Source organism: Pinus tabuliformis, chromosome 4_1 (genome assembly GCF_031772625.1).
Source record: "Pinus tabuliformis cultivar Carrire ecotype Pingquan chromosome 4_1, CPIR1, whole genome shotgun sequence".
NCBI classification, from domain to species: Eukaryota; Viridiplantae; Streptophyta; class Pinopsida; order Pinales; family Pinaceae; genus Pinus; species Pinus tabuliformis.
Window position 1 is genome coordinate 405,354,908 of NC_142303.1, and position 5,906 is coordinate 405,360,813.

The window sequence follows — 5,906 nt, forward strand, 5'->3', positions numbered from 1 at the left end:
GGTCTTAGAGGAGTCTAAGGAGGAAGGAAGTGAAGTAGAAGTGTTTGATGAGTCTGTAAAGAGCTAAGAGTGAGAGTCTTAACGTAGGAAGAGGCTCTGCAGCTAAGTGCGCAGAGGCCTAGGGTAGAAGTCTACAACTGAGTGTACAGACCCCTGCAACTGTGTTCGTAGGGCAGATCAAGTCTGTATTGAAAATCTGAATCATCAATAAAAAGTGTATTCTAAAATTACTATGTATTTTTCCTCTATGGATCACATCTGATTATGTTATGTTAAGTTCTGGGTTTATGTTATAATGCTAAATTGATGTGTAAATGTATATGTTTCTATCTGTTATATGAACACAAATAATGATATATGTTTACGTGAAGATAATCTTTACTTCATGGCAAATTTAGCAAACACTTAAGATAATTCGGGAACTTATACAGTAACATACTTATAGAGGCATGTAAGTTCCAAAATCATCGTTTAGGGTTGCACGAAAGATGATCATATACCTTTGCAGAGATTTTAAGAGATGAAAGAGAAAGTACATCGATAAGCCCTATAGGCTTATCCATCTACGGGAGGGAAGTGTTTAAGGTATAAAGTTGACATCACGACCATCTTAAGGTGTGGAAACTTAGTTCCTGCACCCCCCCCATACTGCTTCGAGTGAGTCTTCGGTCTGCACTTCGCGGACTAATACCAAAAGGGCTAGTAGTGTAGGGATTTGCTTAGCTGACTAACACTGAACATGGGTCAGGGCCCATCAAGCCAACATCGCATAACAGACTTCCTGCACAACCCCACACATATGCCTAATTACACAAATATAACTACAAACAAAGATTTCATTGTGTGAATAACTTTCATTACAACCTTTAATAAATTGATTAGAAAAGTATTCACCACATAAAAAGTTGATTCTACTGGACTTCAGAAAAATCACTTAGTCTTCAAAAGGTGTTCGCTAACATTTGTGCTAATGCAAAGAGTTTTGTGCCGAGAGATTTCAATGTGTGAAGGTATTTCATTGCACAGAGTTTTGTTCACACTCCATAAAATTCAACCTATGCCACGCTTACTAATAAACTTGGTGAATTATGGCTCTAATCCCTAAATGTATACTTGCAAAGTCACTTTAGCAATCTAAGTATGGCATCGATGGAACTTTGCTTGATTTGAAGCCTTTTTCTACTAACAATCGAGAAAATCAAAGGCATTTGTAGAAACTCCGCATAATATGAACACCTAATTAATTAGCTATGAACAAGTTTTGAATTAGTACTATTATGTTTCCTTGTGTGAAGCTTTCATTTGATGAACATTTTATTGTATAGATGATGGGGATTCTTTGGGACAATGAGGGTGTAGAGGAAAGATTAATATTAAATTATTTTCCATTTAAAAATTTTACATATTTAGCTAAGCACGAGATGTGTGAGAAAATGGAAGTGAAAAAGGAGTTTTGTAACTTTAATTCGTAATCTAATGATATTTCACATTTGTTTATTACATAAAAATGTAGCTTCGATTGTGAGTGCACAACCTTTAATCAATTAATTAGCAAAGTCTTTTAGGGTGGAGTGTGGAGGTCCGCACAATGTAATTGTGAAATCTTCCTCCACACAATGAACTTCCTAATATCACAAGGATAACCATAAACAAGTTTTACACTGCTTATGTGTAGAGTTTAGTGCAAAGACATTTCGCTATGTAGAGGGCTTTCATTATATAATGCTTTATCTCAACTCTGCACAACCTTCACTCAATTGACTAGCGATATTCAGAATACAGAGATATAATTTATTTATTATTAAAATATTACTAATAATATCGTATGGGTCAACCACTTATAACAATTCTCACAATATGGAAATATTAAAATATTAGCAATAAGACATATGTGCAAGTGTGAAATGTCACGACACACTTATACAAAGAGCTTTCACTATATAGATAAATTTGTGCCAAAAAAATGTAATTAATTAATTAACGATAAAAGGTAACTATATTACATGATAATTAATCCTCTTGTTCAAATATACATCCCCATTATACTATGGCATATATGGATATAAAAATCCTAGTATTTTATCATTACCCAAATCCGCAATCTAACGGTAGTTTAACACATTGAAACTTAAATTAAACGTCCATAGATTGCATTTTCAAGGAATAAGAGATAGTATGATGTTAGGACTAAAGTTCCAAATTAACTTCATCTCCATCAAATTTGAAAATGTTTTAAATTTTTTATATATATATAAATGAATGATTGAGGAGAGAGGCTCATTCTACAATCTAGTATAAGAGGATATGTTTGTTTCCTCTCTAAAATAAAAATAAAAGTTAAAATTGTATTAAAAATGAATATGTTGTAAAGAAATTGGAAGTAAAAAAAATATTAAAGATTAAATGGAAAATGCCTAAAAATTACCAAAAAAAAAAAAAAATCATACAAGCACCTATGGAGTCTAGACTCTCTAAATAGATACTAGAACATAGAAGATAGACTATAGTAAACCTCAAACCAGCAATAAGCAAGTTTTATGGTTCACTTCAATCCTGATAGAAAATATCTTCAAGCAAATAGATATAGAACTTGAGAAACAGAGGGAAATATATTTTTATATCTTTATGTTTAACCATTCTCTAATATTTAGGATTACTTATTTTTTATATATAAAATATTTGTTTTTTATTTTAGAGAGGAACCGACGAAAATATATTTTTATATATTTATGTTTAACTATCGTATAATATTTAGGATTACTTATTATATATATATATATGTCAAAAGACAAAATTGATGTAGAGTTGGCATCTCCATCCTAGAATACTTGAGTTAACGTTTCCATCATACCAAAATATCGATATAGTTAACTACTTTAAATACAATCGGGTCTTTATATAGTAGAAAGTAAAATACTTTATAACATTTATTTTAAAAAATAAACACGTAATATTATCACCCAGCTGTCGCTTTTTAAGAACCAGAAAAAACAGCGACTTCTAATATTTGAGAGAACAAAGTAGATGAAAAAAAATTACTATAATATATTAACCTTAAATTTAAGGAAAAACATTGTTACGACATTGTCAGGTATATATTTTACTGTTAGTGATTATTAGGCCTCTCTGACAGTGATCAATAACTTCAACTTGTTATTTCTCCTTCAGTAATAATCAGGTAGGATTCATGCGTATTTGCATAACTTGAACGATACTTTATAGCCATTGTGGATGTGAAGATATCACTGTAGCTTTGATAAACAATGTCATTTCAGTGATTGTGTAAAAAGAATGGGTGATCCTGCAAAAAAATTGTCGTTAATGACTTTTGATAACAGTATTTTTTTTTATCAGATTGTCCAATTCCTTTTATATATGATTGCATTTTAAAAGTTCCATTTTATAACATTATGTAATATAACCATTTATATGTAAATTTATATTATAATTTTGATTTAATAATTTAAATATTATTGAATTATAATTTTTTAAATAAACTTTTTTGTAATTTTGGTAGGATTATATTTTCATCCTGTTTAACTTCTCACTCAAATTGAAGGATAGCAGCAGATTTGAACCCAAGATTTTTGGTTTGGTGAGACTTTATTTCCTCAACCATTGCCAGTTGAATTACCCCAAACGAACAAAAATAAACAGTCTTTTAAAACACAAAAATTTCTTAAAATTATGCATTATGTTCAAAGTTAATATAACATAAATTTAATATAATGTTTTATTTTAATATTTTAAATATCTGTATATTTGTGTTTTAGATCTATAAGATCTATTCATTTTTAAGTGACTTTACTCGCCCAAATATTCATTGAAACATATCAAATATGTTTGAATCCCCTTTTTAAAATTATAAATAAAAAGTTCTTAAACTAATATAAACTTATTTCCATTACAAATTCCAAAATATTCTAAGAACCAAAGTTTTCCATTACAGATTCCAAAATATTACAAATTCCAAAATATTCTAAGAACCAAAGTTTTCCATTACAGATTCCAAAATATTCTAGAACCAAAGTAAGGATGTCCTTGAACCAAAACCTGTTTTCTAAAGCGGTTTTATCGGACATTATTTATGGCCCTTTTGACAATGAGCATATTGATAGAAACTTATCTGTCCAATAGGACGAGCTACGGTTGCAAGTTGCAACTAGGTTTTCCTAAGTCTGTTGAAACCTGACATCCCAAAAAACGCTAGTAGCAGACCCACATTGTCGACATGAGTCATCTATTGTGCTGTATTTGCTGGTAATGCTGTGCCATGACATAGGCAGAAGTTGCAAACCCTGGCAAAATTAATTGATCTGTACTCTATAGAAGGATAAGATCTCATAGGTCAGGTCGGCCATTGAAAGGCTGAGATTAACTACGTTTCCATGTCCATATAAGATGTGGACCAGGTGGAATCTTGTGTATTATAAGCGGGCACTGTTACACCAGGTGATTGACGTGATGTGTCTGGTCCCCTTTATTCTTTGCTTGCTTCCATGTATGGTAGGGTAAACAATGTGTCATCGTTCTGCTCCCCATTCGTTTCCTGCTCTCCTCTCGTTTCATTTTTTGTACTGAAACGTATTTCTTGAGATTATAAATGTTTTTGTACTAAAACGTATTTCTTGAGATTATAAATGAAATCTAAATAATTTTTGTACTAGATTCCGAAATTATTTTGGAATAAATCAATAAAGAAGTTAATTTTTTAATTTTACTATTAGAGATAAAATTAGAAAACGTTACCTAAATATACAATCGAAATAAAAAATAGCCAGTTATACCGTGAAATTCACATAAACGGGTGGACATTATACCCACAGACAAAATAAAAAAAATTACAGCCATGGAGTCCCTGCACCATCAAATCGATTGAATATTTGTAAGGAATCTATCTGAGTCCAAGAAATTGCATCACACTTTTCCATTTGATGGCCGTTCTTTCTTGTTGTTTGCACATGGCCGAGGTACTTACAGTGGCCAGTCATCTCTTATATAGATTCGACGTGATAGCAGTTGAGAGGAATAATTATAATTCAAGCTTTGGTTGGCCAATGTGGATTATAATTGTTGACTTTTGGGACTGATATTTTTGAAAGTGGCACGGCAAGCATGGCGAAACAAGCGATAAAGGGGCTCGTGCGCCCACATTTTATTGTCCCACATTGCAGCTTTTATTTTTATCCTGGTGGTGTATCCTCACTGTTTTTATTTTTCTCTGATGTTTTTGTAGCTGCCGTTCAAGTGATTTGTTTAATTTTGATGGGATTATTCAAGCCGGTGGTATTTCATTTTATCATAGTGTTTTCCTCGAATTCTATTTCAAATAATTTTATCAATCTTTTCGTTGTGATTATTCATTATCTAATTTGCTATTAGATAACTTTCATTATTCATGATGTAAATTTGTTGTATTTCATTTTATCTTAGTGTTTTCCTGGAATTCTATTTCAAATAATTTTATCAATTTTATCAATTTTTTGTTGTTGCGATTTTGTTGTTTCAATATAATTGTGACATTTAAAATAAAATTTACTAAAAAAATATAAAGCATAAATGTCAAATATATATATTATATTTATTATTTATATCAGATTTATTTTTTTAATCTAATCTAAATAGTTTGGTAATATAGAAAATGTTGAAGGGTAAGTGGGATAGATTATATAAATATTATTTCTGTGTGTTAATGTTTCATATTCAACGCTCCAGAAACATAAATCCAATCATCTTAAACATGGTTGTTTTTATCTAAATGATTTTGACCAACTGATTTCTAATTCCATATCAACGAAGTATCACTACTACATTAAGAGTATTTAAGACTTTTTTTAAGACAAAAGAAATCTTTTGTCTTAAAAAATCATTTTTTATTTTAGTTATTTTACATTAAAATTTAATAT